General features: G+C 43.8%; 1 protein-coding gene across 3 annotated transcripts in view; it reads left to right on the plus strand.

Annotated features, from left to right (window-relative positions):
* The first annotated feature begins 4639 nt into the window (after positions 1-4639).
* Positions 4640-18889, plus strand: part of EXTL3 (exostosin like glycosyltransferase 3) — a 131650-nt gene continuing 117400 nt past the window's right edge. For all 3 annotated transcript variants that reach the window (XM_060102617.1, XM_060102616.1, XM_060102621.1), the window contains exon 1: positions 4640-4743. The gene's annotated coding sequence lies outside the window, so the exon portion shown is untranslated. The remainder of the gene's footprint in view (positions 4744-18889) is intronic.

The raw sequence follows: 18889 nt of genomic DNA on the forward strand, positions 1-18889 counted from the left end.
TTGTCTGAAAGTAATATAGCTACTCTAGTCTTCTTTTGATTAGTGTTAGTGTGGTATACCTTCATTTCTTGGATTAAAAAAAATTTATATCCAATCTATCACTGATGAAATTATTACTTTGAAAAATGTGACTACTCTTGCAAAAGGCAGTATAGTAGGCTATTTTCAGTCATTCATACCTTAGTATGAATTAGTATATAAGATCCTTTCAATAAACGGGTCAAGATAATTTTATGTGGAAGGAAATGGGGAAGCTGTAAGAGATGAAGAGTCAGTAATGGAGACAGTGAGATGGAAGCCCCACAGAGAGAAAGATAGTCAGATGTAGAAGGCAAATCTTGTGCTCCTTAAGAATTTTGTACAAAGCTGATATTGCTTGAATGCTTAGGAGCTTTCCTTTCTAAGTGAATTCATTAGCAGTTGTGTACTGAGTGTGGACTTGGATATGGAGCAGGAGCTGGGAACACACGAAGGCTCCCAGGAGCACCCTGGTGACCACAGTACCTAGTGGCTCTGCATAGGCTGTCTTAGAACTTGCTGTGGTTTCTGCCTCCAGGCTTAGGAAATGGAAGGGAAACAAAATTGATTTACAGAGCTTATTCCCCAAGGTTCTTTTTGCTTCCTTCTTTTAGCCACGTCCTCTTTTATCATCTCAAGCCCTTTTTACTCAGACTACATCAAGGTAGCCCAGTGTTCCCGGTTATGCTCAACTCCAGGAAGCAGGATGTTCTTTCAAAGCCCACTTCCTGTCAGAGCGTCTCAGTCTTGAGAGGATCTGTCCAGGTAGGACCGGCCTTTCAGCCAAGCTGAGTATGTGGTGTGTGTGATGGTGCGATATGAGGAGTGCCTGCAGGGTTGTCACATCCGAAAAATTTCTTTCCCACTCATGCCTAAAATTCTACCCTTAATGATTCATACCAGTTATCAACACCTGGTGCCTGGAAGGGAAAGACACAAAAAGAAGATGCTGGCTGTTTACTTCCTCATTTTGCCTGGCAGTGGCCCATGTTTAGGGTCATAAAGTGACTTTTTAAAAAAAAATTTTATTGGAGTATAGTTGATTACAATGTTGTTAGTTTCTGCTGTACAGCAAAGTGAATCAGTTATACATACACATAGAGCAACTCCTTTTTTTAGATTCTTTCCCTGTATAGGTCATTAGAGAGCACTGAGTAGAGTTCCCTGTGCTATACAGTAGGTCCTTATTAGTTATCTATTTTATTTTATTTCTTAACATCTTTATTGGAGTATAATTGCTTTACAATGTTGTGTTAGTTTCTGATATATAACAAAATGAATCAGCTATATGTATACATATATCCCCATATCCCTTCCCTCTTGCGTCTCCCTCCCACCTTCCCTATCCCACCCCTCTAGGTGGTCACAAGGCACTGAGCTGATCTCCCTGTGCGATGCGGCTGCTTCCCACTAGCTATCTATTTTACGTTTGTTAGTGTATATATGTCCATGCCACTCTCTCACTTCGTCCCAGCTTCCCCTTCCCCTTCCCCCTCCCCGTGTCCTCAAGTCCATTCTCTACATCTGCGTCTTTATTCCTGTCCTGTCCCTAGGTTCTTCAGAACCATTTTTTTTTCTTTTTTAGATTCCATCTATATGTGTAAACATACGGTATTTGTTTTTCTCTTTCTGACCTCCTTCACTCTGAGTGCACTTCCTCCTGCTGTGTTTGGTCTCCTCACCCGATCCCCATCCCCGCTGCCCTGGAGGCTGTGTGTGGTCCCCGATTCTCACGGGCCTCCCCACTGCCCGTGGCTCCCTGCTAGCAAGGCTGCCCAGCTGGAGGTTCTGCTCCACACCCACAGGAGCTTCCCTTCTCTCTGCTCTTCACTGGGGTGCTCCCAGAAACGGCTCCCTGGCCACCTCCTGGCTTTGAGACTCTGAAGCCAATTACCGGGGCTTGGTGGCATGCTGGCATTCCAACTCTGTGTTCAGAGACCTTATGTTGGTAGCTTGAAATCAGCCACGGTGGAAGTATTTATGATGCTGAAAACTCGGCCTGTCGGGGCCAGAGCCAAATCGAATCTCAGAGACAGAGTTTTTGGTGAAGTAGAAAAGAATAACTTTATTGCTTTGCCAGGCAGAGGGGGACACAGCAGGCTTGTGCCTTGAAAAACCGTGTGCCCAAACCCGGGAGGATTTGGTGAGGAGTTGTATAGCTATAGTTCAAGGGCAGGGTTGCTGATAAGGATCAGGTTGTGAGCAGGGCCTGTATTCCTTTAATCTGGCCTCAGCTGGTCTCCTGATGAGCTTTTTGTTCTCAAGCATTTGTTTTTGTGACCTTCTCTCTGAAATGAAGAATGCTTCAAGTAGTAAACATCTTCCATTTGGTGGGGGTTTTAGTTCTGCAGAAGAGCTCAAAGATATTCTTATGTGTATCCATTGAGGCAGAACCAGGACCCTGCCCCAAGGCTGCACTGTTGTTTCTTGACTGCTCCTCCCTTGTCTCTGCATCCCCTCCCTTCCCTGATTAGAAACTGTTTGAACCTGCCCTTTGGAACTCAGGGAAGGTCATGGAGGCTGAATGAAGCCTATTCCCTACAAACAAGAAATGGGGGACACAGAAAGGCTTCCGTGCCCAGGAGCCCCACAGGGTTCTGCTCAGTTTTATTTACACCACAGAAATCTGCAAACACCACGAATCAGAGCTTTTCTTTCTGGACAGCCAGTTATTTTTATGAGTACACCTCTAATTGGGCTTCTGGTTCTTTCAGAAGAATTAACAAACAAACAAACGGATCTGGAAGTATTAGGCAGGACTTCCTTCTCTCAAGAGATCCTCTGGGTCCCCATCACCTCAGAAGGCAGGGCTCAGATTTAAAGCTTCTCTTCCCACCCATGTGGTGAGGTTACTTGGGAGAGGCTGGCTCGGCTCAGGGAGACTGGATTCCACCTTCGCAGGGCACCCTCCCCAAGCTGAAGCTCTTATCGGCTTCTTGAACTAAAGCTGAGTTCTTCCCAGGAGGATGTCTGCGTGTGCTGTCCAATGATGGGATCCTGCTTCCTATAATTCTCCACCCATGGCCTCTCGGCCTTGTTCTCGAGGCTCAAATGTAAGAGATGCCCCCCTTCTTCTGGGCCCTTGGACACGCCCTTCTCCAAGCCCTCCTGCAGGAGGCCAGACACATCAGATCTACTCTCTGTGAAGCTGGAGGCTACCTTATTCCATGAACATCTCTGGTTCCACTGGAAAGGCCTGAAATGTTAGAGGACAGAAAGAAGCATGTTGTAATAAGTTTGGTTTTATTCTAAGTTGTCAGGGTTTTGATACATTTGAGACTGTATACATTATTACTATTATTTTTGTCATTGGGTGAGTGCCCTTTTCATAAGGTTACACTTTGAATCTCAAGCTCTTGCTCCCTGTTATGGGCTGAATTGTGTCCCATCCCTCCTAATTCATACATTGAAGTCCTAGTCCCCAGCACCTCAGAATGGGACTTCCTTGATCTCAGACTTTGAGCCTCCAGAACTGTGAGACAATATATTTCTGTGGCTTAAACCACCCAGTCTGTGGTAGTTTGTAGCTCTAGCAAACTAATACACGCCCCAGTAAATTTACTTTTCTTTTGTGCCCCATCAGGGTTTGCAGATAAGCAAAACTCTTTAATGTCTTATCTTTGTTAAAACCTCAGAATTTTTTCTTTATCATGTAGAATGAGGGGAAACTGAAATATTGCAAAGCCATCCAAAATTAGAACTAGTACCTACAAGTTAGAAACGTTTAAAAAGTTATTTAATAAAAATAAAACAACCTTAAGACATATAAAACTATTTACATTGCTCCAAAGATTCTTTTTACATTTGTCAACACATATTTTCACACAGAATCATTGGCCATGTGCTTTCCTGGGTTCTGTTTTTCACATTATTTGATAGAAATATTTCTACTTAGTGATGATGTTCATATTCTTATTTAAACAGCGATATTTTATCTTTGTGCCTTTCACGTATTTTAGTTGTTTGTTACTCTAATTTTTCACTGTGAATATTTTTGTGTAATGTATTTTTACTCCACTTGAACTATTTCCTTGAGGAAGAGAAAGTCCTGGATTACACACTTTCATAGTTTCTGTTCCATATTATTTTATTCTCTAGACAGATTGAACCGATCTGTGGTTTCACCAGAACTAAAAACTAAGTGTTCAGGTTTTCCCATAATCTTGATGCCATTTAGTTTTATGATTTTAAAATTACTTTTCCTAGCTTAAAGAGCTTTTCCGAGACTGAAAGCTGCTTTTTTTTTTTTTTACTTATGTCACTACCCGGGAGAGGGGGGCCCAGGCACTTTGAAAACATCGTTTATTTCTAACTTTGAGATGTGAGCAATACGTAACCCACAATAGCTCGCAGCTGCTCTCGAAGTGCCCGGCCCCGCCTCTCCCTCGGCGGGTCCCCGCAGACGCACCCCGCCAGCCCGGGATGCTTTTTGGACGCGCCCGCCAGGGGTCAGCGCAGCCTCAGCGGCGGGCTCCGGCGTCCCACAATGCACCGGGCGCTCGGGTCCGGAGGTGACCGAGCTGCGGCTAAGGCGGCCGAGCCCCGAGGGTTTACGGGCGTCCGAGGGGCGGGGCGTCCTGGGGGCGGGGCGTCCGAGGGGGCGGGGCCAGGGCCGCAGCTCCGGCAGCCGTCACTCGAAGCTGCGCCCCTCCTGCGGCCAGCCGGTCGGGCTCAGGTTGTATCTTCCCTGGCCTCGGAGACCTGTCCACCTGGCGCCGAAGCAAGGTAAGGGGTGCTCTCCCGGACCATCCCTTTTGCGGGGTGTGAAGTCTTTTTTTCCCTAGTTGTGCCAACAGGAGAAGTCTTAACGTTGCTAACATTTAGAGATGGAGCTACCAGTTTCGCTCGGAGGAATCTATTTCAAAAGTCTTCTGTTTCCGTCCCATCCTCCCCGTCCCGCCCGCCCCTCCCCGACTCTGCTGGGCTTTGGGAAACCTGATTTGGCGAGTCTGTGCCAGGGTAATTTCAAGCTTTTGGTTCATCCCTCCTGTCTTGTGTAGGGATGCAAAAACTCCGGGGTGGGGTTAGAATACTTGAGATCTTGTGTGGGTGTGGGCTGCGTGTCTTCAGAATGTGTGCCTTTGTGAAAACTCGTGAAAAATTAGATGTCCATAGGGGTCTAATTCTCGGGGTGGGTGTGGGTCCTGAGTCCCCGCTGTTTCAGGTACTTAGTGAGTGGCGTCTGTCACGTGCCTGCCTCCGCCACCCTATAGCCGTCAGGAGGTTGCTGTCCTGTGATCTAAGCCAGTGGGTGCCCTCAAGTTCTACACCCCAGAACTACTCTCCAGGACACTGCTTCCCAAAGTCCCTGTGCGCCACACCCCAGAGCGCCTCGACCCAGCTGACCCTAGTTTGGGGATCCCACAGTTCGAGCTTTTCAAAAAATAAAGTTAGGCAGATAGAAGGCACTGGAACATGTGGGCACCTGGGATAGCTTAAGCTTGTTGGGGTCTGTCCTCAGCCTGTTTTCTGGGTCACACTGCATGGCTCCATCCATTCGGTCTCACTTCCTGTTACCCCAGTGCTCCCCTTGGTAAAAACGCCAATCTGAAATAATCCCCATCTGAAACCTGTGATTTTAAAGTGACTCCACCTTTGCCCACTTCTAAAGGCTCAGAAAAGCACTTTAGTCCTCTGATCCCTAGCTCCGATGTAAAATAAGTTATAGTTTTAAAGGTTTATTTTTCTTTAAAACCCTCACCCAATAAATATCAGTTGATTGCTTTTACTTGTGAAATCCAAGCAGTTTCATTTGTTGTTTAGTAATAGAGATTATAACTAGGAAGACCATCTAAACGATATATTCTTCAGGTGAACATGACCCTAATTAACAAATTAGCTGATAGTGCAAGGCAGAAGATGGGAAATCAGGGAAGCTTGGTTCTAAAACATTTCTGCCTCTGAGAAGTCTGGACAACTAAATTGCCTGTATTTTTCCTTCAAAATGTAAAATGCTGTGAGCACAGGTTCCTTTTTTGCTAGACACACGTCTTGATTTGAGATAACAATCAGAAATGAGAAAATTCTTTCAAACAGTTATCATCTCACCTATGCCCAAGGAAAGAAGGTAAGTCTAGGAGTTGTTAGGATTCTAAGTCTTTGTTAAGCAGAAATTCTTAATGATCCTTAAGACCATTTCTGGGTACTTTCCCCCAGAAGTGTCTGTTCTCCATCAAATATGAAATTGTGAATTTCTCATTATGTATAATACTTTGTATTTGGAAAATATTTGTATTTTCTACATCTAACATTAATATTCATTTAAAAGCATTGTGTATTTGTGCATAAAATGATACAAATGTTTAAAAGATTAAAAGCAAGAAAAAAAATTTTCTTAGCTAGTATTCATCAGTGATTCCCACCATAAGGTCCTCAGTTAGTGGCAATAAACCCCAAAGATAAAACCACAATCTAGAAAGTCATTAATAATCACCAGCACGCATAAGAACTAGAGGGCACCGTTTGAAGCTTAAAAGGAGCCGTTTAAGGACATGTTAAAGATAACCTTGAACAGGGCTTCCCTGGTGGCATAGTGGTTGGGAATCCGCCTGCCAATGCAGGGGACATGGGTTCGAGCCCTGGTCCAGGAAGATCCCTCATGCCACAGGGCAGCTAGGCCCATGTGCCACAACTACTGAGTCCATGTGCCACAACTACTGAAGCCTGTGTGCCTAGAGCCGGTGCTGTGCAACAAGAGAGGCCACCACAATGAGAAGCCCGTGCGCCTCAACGAAGAGTGGCCCCCACTCGCAACTAGGGAAAGCCCGTGCACAGCAAGGAAGACCCAACGCAGCCAAAAAAAAAAACAAAAAAAGATAACCTTGCACAGTAGATTGCAAGCATCAGTTAAGGCTTTAGCTTCAAGAGATTCATATGGAAAGACACTGACACCCATATAATGAAACTTAAATACCAATTCATGGGCTCACTAAAAATAAGCAGATCAGGTGATTCCCACATCAACTGTAAATACTGTATATGCACTTTAAGTTAATTTAAATAATTGTCCCATTGCTTTTACAACCTTCCAATGCCTTGATTACTTCAAAACTGGAACAGCTGTCACTGTTCTTGCTTCTGAAGGAGGTAAATTAAGAAACTGACCTCCAGCCACAGACCAGAGTTCACAGGATTTAGCACAAACAAGCAACTCATGAGGAACTCAGTTCTTGGGCAGATATTTATCAAGCACCTACTAAGTGCAAGACTGGGCTCATTACTTTAGCCCACTCATGAAAAATAGCTTCAGGGGTGATCTCTTATCAGGGGTCGTGTCATCAGGGCCATGCACGTAGAGGTCAGGCTATTTCTCAGATGCCAAGGAAGCAAAAGTATCTCAGAAGAACCATGAAGACCCGAGGAGCTCAATTGAAAAACATCCCACTTATTTTAGAAGGAGAAGGGGATAGAGAAGTTACCTTGAAATATCTCCCTTTTGGCTTCCATCCTTTGTGGTACAAGTTTTTCAAAAAAACTCTTCATTCTATAATGATACTAATTATTCTAATACTAGTCATGTAATATGAGACTTTCGAAACAGTTATCCTGATGAACTCAGGAGTTAACTTTGTGAACTATTCCAACTTTCAAATAATAAAAGCACCACCCTGTTATTCATATATATATATATTTGTTCAATAAACATCCTAGCACTGTGCCAAGGCCGGAAATGCAGAGATGAATCATCTAACCCTTGACATTAAGAAGCTGATCGCATTGGGGAAATCAACACACAGATGGTTGTAATGAAGCATGTGCTTGGGACAGCGATAGATAATTGCTCCTGGTGCCGTGGGCTTCGAGTCTAGTCTGGTGGAGTCAGGAAAGGCCTGGAAATGTCGGATATTAGTAATTCTAGGATGACTCACTTTTAGCCAACACTGGGGGAAGAGTGCTCCAGGTGGAGGGGACAAGCATTAAGAAGATCGTGGGGGTACAGTGGCAAGATCTGAGAAGTAGACTGAACACAGGAAGGCCTGGGGAGGGTGAGGGGAGCCCCTGAAAACCTTATCGGGGGGACAGAATCCTATCTGCTTTAGGGAGCTCACTCTGAAGCTGGAGTGGAGGAGAGACTTAAGAGGCCAGGAGGCAGGAAGAACTGCTAGGAGACCATAGCAGAGATTCGGAAGGAAATGAGGAGGGCTTAGCGTTTGTAGAAAGCATGACCCTTTCCAGCTCTCTCATCGGCTATGTGGTTTGGTTTTCATAACCACCCTTTGCAGTCAGTAGGGTGATATTCACAGCTTCATTTTCTAAGTGCTTACCTGGTGCTTTGTGTACATGACCCCTGACCTTTATAAAAACCCTGAAAATTAAGTATTATTGACCTACTTTACAGAAGTGGATCCTGAGGCAGGGTCAGGCTCAGACCCAGGTCCTGTGTCTAAAGCAGGACTTATTCTAAACAGCAGGTGGATCCTGCTCCCCTAGAGAATGAGGCAAGACAACCCTTCTGGGCAAATCTACACCCGGGAAACATCTCTCAGGAGTCAGCATGACAACACGACTGCGGTGGCCAGCTCTTTAAGCGGTTCTGTCTCTGAATTTAAAAGTCCCATGGAACAAAACAGTGTGGCAGGGCTTCCCTGGTGGCGCAGTGGTTGAGAGTCCGCCTGCTGATGCAGGGGACACGCGTTCGTGCCCTGGTCCGGGAAGATCCCACATGCCACGGAGCGGCTGGGCCCGTGAGCCATGGCCGCTGAGCCTGCGCGTCCGGATCCTGTGCTCCGCAGCGGGAGAGGCCACAGCAGTGAGAGGCCCGCCTATTGCAAAAAAACAAAACAAAAAAATATAGTGTGGCAGTTCCTCAAACTAGCAAACGTAGAATTACTGCCTGAGCCTGCAATTCCACTTCTGGGTGTACACCCCAAAAAAGTGAACGCCGGGACTCAGATACTTGTACACTTGTGTTCGTAGCATTATTCACAATAGTCAAAAAGTGGAAACAACGCAGGTGTCCACTGATAGAAGAATGGATAAACAAAATGTGGTCTGTACATACAATGAAGTATTATTCAGCCTTAAAATGAAGGAAATTCTGACACAGGCTACAACATGGATGAACTTTGAGGACATAATGCTCAGTGCAATAGGCCAGTCACAAAAGGGCAGATGCTTTATGATTCCACTTGGAGTCAGATTCACAGAGCTGGAAAGTAGAATGGTGGTTGCCAGGACAGGTGGAGAGGGGGATGGGAAGTTGCTGTTTAATGGGTAGAGAGTTTCAGTTTGGAAAGATGAAAAGAGTTCTGGAGATGGACGGTGGTGATGGTTGCACAACAATGCAAATGTACTTAATGATTCTGAACTGTACATTTTAAAAAGGCTAAAATGGTAAATTTTATGTGTATTTTGCCAAAAAAAAGTTCCATTGAGCAAGTGACTTACCCAGGGTCACTGAGCAAGTTCAGGCAAAAGGAGAATTCAAAGGAAAAACATGGCCTCTGCCAGACAGTCACACCTGGTAGTGACAAGGAAGCTCTCTGGGCGGATGGAGGTGTGCTCTGGCTTGCTTTCTAAGCAGAAAGAGAAACCAAGTTTTCCATCGTTATCAGCCTTACTGCAGCAAACTCTTAGGATTCCAACCACTGAAGAAACATAGGTGCTTAGAACCTGGTGTTTGGTTGCTGGCTTTGTCTAGGTAATCAAGGTGGGAAACTGGTGATAAGTTGGATTTTGTTCATTCATTCATTACCAAATATTTGAGGGCCTATGTTGTGCCAAATATCCTCTCCAGTTTCCAACTTTTCTGTCTAGTTACAGCCATCTGCCAGCTTTATCCTAGATGCTCTGCCAGTTTCCCTTGGACATAAAGTCCTAAGTTATATAAACCTTCCTTGATTCCTGGGAAGGTCAATAGGGGGAACGGGTAGGGTTGAAGGGAGGTGATATGAGGTGAAGTGGGAGGTGCCAAATGCCTAAGAGAGTTGCGATTCCAATGAAGAAGCTGCTAAGCGCTACAGGAGTCCCATGAGGTGTATCCAGGGGCTGCAGGTGCAGAAGTATTGAGTGCAGCTCATGTACCTCACCCCTGGCATAGACCAAGTGTGGGCGCTGCCTGGAGTCTTTTTTTTTTTTTAAATTGAAGTATAGTTGATTTACAATGTTGTGCTAATCTCTGCTGTACAGCAAAGTGACTCAGTTATACACATGTGTACATTCTTTTTTCATATTCTTTTCCATTATGGTTTATCCCAGGAGATTGGACATAGTTCCCTGTGCTATACAGTAGGACCTTGTTGTTTATCCATTCTAAATGTAATAGTTTGCATCTACTGACCCCAAATTCCCACTCCATCCCTCTCCTGCCCCCCCTCCCCGCTGGCAACCACAAGTCTGATCTCTATGTCTGTGAGTCTGTTTCTGTTTCATAGATAGGTTCATTTTTGCCATATTTCAGATTCCACATATAAGTGATATCATATGGTATTTGTCTTTCTCTTTCTGGCTTACTTCATTTAGTATGATAATCTCTAGGTCCATCCATGTTGCTGCAAATGGCATTATTTCATTCTTTTTTATGGCTGAGTAGTATTCCATTGTATATATGTAGCACATCTTCTTTATCCATTCATCTGTTTATGGACATTTAGGTTGTTTCCATGTCTTGGCTATTGTGAATAGTGCTGCTGTGAACATTGGGGTCCATGTATCTTTTTTTTTTTAATTTTTAAAAGTAAATTTATTTTGTTTATTTTTGGCTGCATTGGGCCTTCATTACTGCTTGCGGGCTTTCTTTAGTTGCGGCAAGCGGGGGCTACTCTTTGTTGTGGTGTGCGGGCTTCTCATTGTGGTGGCTTCTCTTGTTGCGGAGCACGGGCTCTAGGCACACGGGCTTCAGTAGTTGTGGCACCTGGGCTCAGTAGTTGTGGCTTGCGGGCTCTAGAGCGCAGGCTCAGTAGTTGTTGTGCATAGGCTTAGTTGCTCCATGGCATGGGGGATCTTCTTGGACTAGGGATTGAACCCATGGCCCCTGCATTGGCAGGTGGATTCTTAACCACTGTGCCACCAGGGAAGCCCCATGTATCTTTTTGAATTATAATTTTGTCTAGGTATATGCCCAGGAGTGGGATTGCTGGATCATATGGTAATTCTATTTTTAGTTTTCTGAGGAACCTCCATACTGTTTTCCATAGTGGCTGCATCAGCTTGCACTCCCACCAGCAGTGTAGGGGTTCCCTTCTCTCCACATCCTCTCCAGCATTTGTTATTTGTAGGCTTTTTAATGATGGCCATTCTGACCAGTGTGAGGTGGTACCTCATGGTAGTTTTGATTTGCATTTCTCTAATAATTAGTGATGTTGAGCATCTTTTCATGTGCCTACTGGCCATCTATATGTCTTCTTTGGAGATACATCTGTTAAAGTCTTCTGCCCTTTTTTCGATTGGGTTGTTTGTTGTTTTGTTGTTGAGTTGTATGAGCTGTTAGTATATTTTGGAAATAAAGCCCTTGTCGGTCACATTATTTGCAAATATTTTCTCCCATTCTGTAGGTTGTCTTTTTGTGTTTTTTTGTTTTTTGGTTTTTTTTTATGTTTTCCTTTTTTGTGCAAAAGCTTGTAAGTTTGATTAGGTCCCATTTGTTTATTTTTGTTTTTATTTCTATTGCCTTGAGAGACTGACCTAAGAAAACATTGGTACTATTTATGTCAGAAAATATTTTGCCTATGTTCTCTTCTAAGAACTTTATGGTGTCATGTCTTATGTTTAAGTCTTTAAGCCATTTTAGTTTATTTTTGTGTATGGTGTGAGGGTGTGTTCTAACATCATTGATTTACATGCAGCTGTCAAACTTCCCCAGCACCACTTGCTGAAAAGACTGTCTTTTTCCCATTTTATATCCTTGCCTTCTTTGTCGAAGATTAGTTGACTGTTGTTGTGTGGGTTTATTTCTGGGCTCTCTATTCTGTTCCGTTGATCCATGTGTCTGTTTTTATACTAATACTACACTGTTTTGATTACTGTCACTTGTCTGAAGTCTGGGAGAGTTATGCCTCTTGCTTTGGTTTTTTCCCTCAGGATTGCTTTGGCAATTCTGGGTCTTTTATGGTTCCATATAAATTTTTGGATTATTTGTTCTAATTCTGTGAAAAATGTCATGGGTAATTTGATAGGGGTCACATTAAATCTGTAGATTGCTTTGGGTAGTGTTGCCATTTTAACAATATTCTTCCAACCCAAGAGCATGGTATTTCTTTCCATTTCTTTAAATCCTCTTTAACTTCCTTTATTAATGTTTTATAGTTCTCAGCATATATGTCTTTAACCTCCTTGGTCAGGTTTATTCCTAGGTTTTTTTTTTTTTGGTGTGATTTTAAAAGGTATTGTTTTTTTACATTCCCTTTTTGATATTTCATTGTTCGTGTAAAGAAATGCAACCGATTTCTGAATGTTAACCTCGTATCCTGCTACTTTGCTGAATTCATTTATTAGATCTAGTAGTTTTTGTATGGAGTCTTTAGGGTCTTCTTTATATAGTATGGTACTGCCTGGAGTCTTAACGCCTGCATGGAGGATCAGGGTGATACCCACAGCAGAAACCCCAAAAGGCAGACAAAAAGAGCAATACATGGAGACAAGCAGTGGTACAAAAAAAGAGAGTGATGTGGAAGACAGTGCAATCTGGAAAAAGCCCAACTTTTATGGAATGACATCCCCATCTTGTGCCTCTAAGGATAAAGCCTGGTTGACTGTTCACAACTATGTGCATAAATGTGCATAGTCTTTTAAAAAATTCACAATATTTGGACCTGTCTGCTTCTAGGAGATATGAAGTATAGGATACGAGGTAAAGCATAACTTTAAAAATAAGGCACTAGGGTAGTTTAGTAAAACAAGCACTAGATTTGAAATGACGTGAGGAGGAAGGGCACATCGGGAGAAGCAGGGTTCTTGGCATATAAGAGATGCACAGTCTATTCTAGCTATTTTCAAAATATAAGACAAAAATGGTCATGGCAGTGAAGCGGAAGTAGGTCCTACTAGGCATCTGAGATGAGACATTTGACATGGTATAAAAGGAAACAGGTTGGGTTACGTCGTTTTCTTACTCTGGGAAGATAAAGTGTACAAATTCAACTCTAGAGGAGACAGTTTTTTTCCTGGAACTAAACTTAGGGGAGGATTTACCACACGGGCTCCGTTGAATACAATTTTGAAGCTGTGGACAATATCTTTGATAACGTTTTATAGGTCAGCTCTGAAGACGTCATGCAGATGAATGGGTTTTACCTTTGGTGGAAACCATCTGGAGGCAAAACTGAACATGTAAAGTATTTTTTGCTAGAATGCTGTAGCGGGGCTTCCCTGGTGGTGCAGTGGTTAAGCATCCGCCTGCCAATGCAAGGGACACAGGTTTGAGCCCTGGTCCGAGAATATCCCACATGCTGCAGAGCAACTAAGCCCATGCGCCACAACTACTGAGCCTGCGCTCTAGAGCCTGCGAGTCACAACTACTGAGCCTGCATGCCTAGAGCCCATGCTCCACAACAACAGAAGCCACCACAATAAACCTGAGCACCGCAACGAAGAGTAGCCCCCGCTCGCCACAACTAGAGAAAACCCGCGCACAGCAACGAAGACCCAATGCATCCAAAAATAAATAAATAAAATAAATTTATTAAAAAAAAAAAAGAATGCTGTGGTGGTGGGATTCCGGACAGTCACTTTCAGGAAGTTACCAAAGGATGAGTCATTAGAAGAACCTGGAGAAGTGGGCTGAATTGGACACCTGAGTAGGAAAACCTCTAACCCTCAGTTGAGCTCGGTCATTTGCATTGTTCTCATGGGGTAGAGAATCCCTTGGCAGAAAACCAGAGCTAAGTGGTCCAACAAGCGTTTAAGCTTTGAAGCAAGAATAGAATAAGGCCTGTGCTGATCTTGACACAAGATGGCAGACTCCGGGGACGGTAATTCCTGCTGCTGGTTAATGACCAAATCAGTAGTTTTACTTCACATAAACAGGAGGTTGTGATGTGGTGGATGGGTATGGTCTTTGAAGTCAGATAAATCTGCTTCACATCCTAGGTCTGCTTGCTACTTACTAGCTATGTGGTTTCACAAAGTACTTAATTTTTCTGATCTTCAGTGGGATATTAATATCTACCTTATATGAGTCATTTTACTGATCAGAGATAAGATGTATAAATAATAATAAGCAATGGTAATAATAGCTAGCAGTTTTTGGTCAGTTATTATTAAGTTTATTATGTAAGATATCTGACATCATGTTTATTCCAACTTAAATCTCTAATATCACTCAGGTTTTTCCAATTCATTCAAATAATGGCTGCCACTTCCCCAAACTTTCAACAGAGGTGCTGCTTCTCTGCGGTAGCTGACAATTATCATGCTTACCTCAGAGCAAGCTTTATGCTAAGTGCTCTAAAGACATTATTTATTCTTCAAATCAACTCTGTATGGTGCATACCACCTGGCATGTAGTGGGTGCTCACTGAATGTTATCTATTAGTATTATTAGTATCAGTTATAATAATAAACTGATGACATAAAAGAAAAGAGGCCGTCTTTGCCTTGGGAATCAGTGCCTATAATCTACAGGGCAAATCTGGCCCATCTCCTGTTTTTATATAGTTGGTGGGTTAAGAATGGTTTTTACATACCTAAATCGTTGAAAAAAATCAAAATAAGAATATTTCATGATAAATTAAAATGACATAAAAGTCAAATTTCAACATCCATAAATAAAGTTTTATTGGAACACAGCCATGCCCTTTGGTTTATACATGGTCTATGGCTGCTTTCATGTTGCAGCATCAGAGTTGAGTAGTTGTGACAGAAATACATATGACCCCCAAAGCCTAAAATATTTACCACGTGGCCCTTTACAGAAAGCACTTGCTGACCCCTGATCTAGAGCAATACCTCCAGGGGCAACTCCAGGGGAGAAGCTCAGCTAACCTCAGTGTAAGCCAGATGGCCCAGGGGTGACTGTTAAGAACTGGGTTCTAGAAGGAGCAAAAACCCCATCGGCCTCACGTTTGCACCAGGGACAAAGCAAGTGTTAAGCTGTTCCAGTGCCAACATGGATGGGTAGAGGAGAGAAAGAGAGCTTGGGTTGAGCCATCTGTGTACAAGTTCTAATCTGGAGCTAGAACTTTGTGAAGCAGCTAAGAGATCTGGGATCTGTGAGCTGTTCATTTTTATGCTTTTTACTGTTTGCTTTTTGTTTTGTATTTGTTTGCTTTTCCCTTTGTGCTTTAGCTTCGCTTTCAACAATTCTAATCTTATCTAGGCTAAGCCAAGGGAAAAAATGATTGGTTCACGCCTGAGCCAGGATAAAGTTCAAACTTCTTAACTGCTTTTAAGCCAGGAAATGTCTGGTCTGGTCCCTTCTCACTTGCTTAGCCTCATCTTCCGACCTCTCCCTACACCCTGTGCTCTACTTGTGCTATGCAACCTACAGCCCCCGGAAGTAAGCCTGTTCCATGTCTCAAGAGTTTTTTTTTTTTTCTTTTTAATTTTAGTTTATTTATTTTTGGCTGCATTGGATCTTCGTCGCTGCGCGCGAGCTTTCTCTTGTTGCGGCGAGCGGGGGCTACTCTTCACTGTGGTGCGCAGGCTTCTCATTGTGGAGTCTTCTCTTGTGGCAGAGCATGGGCTCTAGGCGTGTGGGCTCAGTAGTTGTGGCATGTGGGCCCTAGAGCACATGGGCTCAGTAGTTGCAGTGCATGGGCTCTATGGCATCAGGCTTCAGTAGTTGTGGAGCACGGGCTCTAGAGTGCAGGCTCAGTAGTTGTGGCACATGGGCCTAGTTGCTCCGCGGCATGTGGGATCTTCCCTGACCAGGGCTCGAACCTGTGTCCCTTGCATTGGCAGGCGGATTCTTAACCACTGAGCCACCAGGGAAACCCCCTCATGGGTTTTTATACTCTGCTGTTCCCTCTGCTTCCCACTCTTCCTCACCTTCGCTGCCCAGAGAAATCGTCATCCTTCAAGACTCTGCTGAAGTGTCGCCTCGTCCAGGAGGCCCTCCTAACCCTTTCTGCCCATCCTGGAGGAGATGATCACGTTCGCCTTTCCACCCCCTCTGCCTCCTGTCTCAGCTCCTGTCACTCTGTATTGGCATTGTTTACTGAGTCTGTGAATCCTTCAAGGTTAGGGATGAGGTTGTAATCTTAGCTCATCACCTTGCTTCTGGCTTGTGGTAACCTAGATGTGTGAAGGCTGAGGAGAATCAGAGTACTCTGATGGGCCAGGAGGAATGAACTTTCCAGCTTAAGAACCTGGGATGATAAGTCAGAAGTGGGACAGATAGGGCTTCCCAGGTGGCGCAGTGGTTGAGAGTCCGCCTGCCGATGCAGGGGACACGGGTTCGTGCCCTGGTCCGGGAAGATCCCACATGCCGCGGAGCGGCTGGGCCCGTGAGCCATGGCCGCTGGGCCTGCGTCCAGAGCCTGTGCTCCGCAACGGGAGAGGCCACAACAGTGAGAGGCCTGTGTACCGCAAAAAAAAAAAAAAAAAAAAGAAGTGGGGCAGATAAATGAAAACCCAGGCAAGGAAAGCCTTGGATAGGAAAGTTCCCACCTGGGTTTTTTTCTGTTTGTTTCTGTTTGCTTTTTCTTTATGAAGAATATTGAATAATTCAGTAGTAAATACCCTCAACTATGAAAGACAAAAAAAAAAAAAACGCTCTTCAGAGTGTTTACATCATACTTCTCTGAAGATAGGTATCACAAGACTACATTGTAATTCGGAAGAGACATTTCAGGAGGGGTTGAGACAGTATGGTCCAAAAACTTTGCTGAGGATGAAACTAAATATAAGGATAGAAGTTGAAAACATGGATGACTAATGTGATCAGTAGATGAGGTCTTCAAATACAGTTATCTCACATGAGCTCTTATCACTCTTAACTGAAACTTCAGTCTTGATACTGGAAAGGACCTTATCTAGTGGCCTCTTGGTATTTGGTATTTGTTCAACCCAAGGGTTGTATCTGCTCTTAAGAGCATTGTTCTGGGGACTTCCCAGGTGGTCCAGTGGGTAAGACTCTGCACTCCCAATGCGGGGGTCCTGGGTTTGATCCCTGGTTGAGGAACTAGATCCCACATGCATGCTGCAACTAAGGAGTCCGCATGCTGCAACTAAGGATCCCACATGCCACAACTAAACATGCCTCAGTGAAGATCCTGTGTGCGGCAACTAAGACCCAGCACAGCCAAAATAAATAAATAAATAAATATTAAAAACCAAGAAATAGGGCTTCCCTAGTGGCGCAGTGGTTGAGAATCTGCCTGCCAATGCAGGGGACACGGGTTCGAGCCCTGGTCTGGGAGGATCCCACATGCCACGGAGCAACTAGGCCCGTGAGCCACAACTACTGAGCCTGCGCGTCTGGAGCTTGTGCTCCGCAACAAGAGAGGCCGCGACAGTGAGAGGCCCACGCACCGCGATCAAGAGTGGTCCCCACTTGCCACAACTAGAGAAAGCCCTCGCGCAGAAGCGAAGACCCAACACAGCAAAAATAAATAAATTAAAAAAAAAAACAAAAAAAACACAAGAAATATTGTTTTTAAAAAAAGAGCATTGTTTTGGTAACTTTGATCTCTTAACTGGCTGGTCACTGAGATCCCAAGACCTTTATTTTACGAGCACAGTTTGAGTTTTGTTTTGTGTTTTAGACCCAGATTCGTTATCACATTCCAGCTTTCTGAATCTTATCCGCCAGTCTGGATTCTGTCGCATCATTTTGTGAGGTCTTCCTATAGTTTATCTCCATCAGGTTGGCAGTTTACTATGCAGAAAAGCTGAGTGTCCTATCAGCAAACTTAAAAGTTCCTCTTTTAGATCAGTAATGAAAACGATCCCAGTAGACACTAACATTTTTTAATTTATGAAAGAGATAATTTTTTTGGAATTAAATCTGATTTTATTATTTTTTTTTTACATCTTTATTAGAGTATAATTGCTTTACAATGGTGTGTTAGTTTCTGCTTTATAACAAAGTGAATCAGTTATACATATACATATGTTCCCATATCTCTTCCCTCTTGCGTCTCCCTCCCTCCCACCCTCCCTATCCCACCCCTCTAGGTGGTCACAAAGCACTGAGCTGATCTCCCTGTGCTATGCGGCTGCTTCCCACTAGCTATCTATTTTACATCTGGTAGTGTATATATGTCCATGCCACTCTCTCACTTTGTCACAGCTTACCCTTCCCCCTCCCCATATCCTCAAGTCCATTCTCTAGTAGGTCTGTGTCTTTATTCCTGTCTTACCCCTAGGTTCTTCATGACATTTTTTCTTTTTTTCTTAAATTCCATATATATGTGTTAGCATACGGTATTTGTTTTTCTCTTTCTGACTTGCTTCACTCTGTATGACAGACTCTAGGTCAATCCACCTCACTACAAATAACTCAATTTCGTTTCTTTTTATGGCTGAGTAATATTCCATTGTATATATGTGCCACATCGTCTTTATCCATTCATCCGATGATGGACACTTAGGTTGTTTCCCTCTCCGGGCTATTGTAAATAGAGCTGCAATGAACATTTTGGTACATGACTCTTTTTGAATTATGGTCTTCTCAGGGTATATGCCCAGTAGTGGGATTGCTGGGTCATATGGTAGTTCTATTTTTAGTTTTTTAAGGAACCTCCATACTGTTCTCCATAGTGGCTGTACCAACTCACATTCCCACCAGCAGTGCGAGAGGGTTCCCTGAAAGAGATAGATAATTTATAAATCAGTTGCCTCATTGTGATCAAACATTTACTTTCAGATTCCATCCTTTCCTCGACGTACCAGATTTGGGGGAAACTATGGAATGGTTTCTGTCATCCAGTGGGCCCTCGTAGCTTCCAGTCAATTCTGTGTTTTCCTAGTCTCTCTCCTGTTCGCCACGGCA

This window comes from Mesoplodon densirostris, chromosome 6 (assembly GCF_025265405.1).
Source record: "Mesoplodon densirostris isolate mMesDen1 chromosome 6, mMesDen1 primary haplotype, whole genome shotgun sequence".
Taxonomy (NCBI): Eukaryota; Metazoa; Chordata; class Mammalia; order Artiodactyla; family Ziphiidae; genus Mesoplodon; species Mesoplodon densirostris.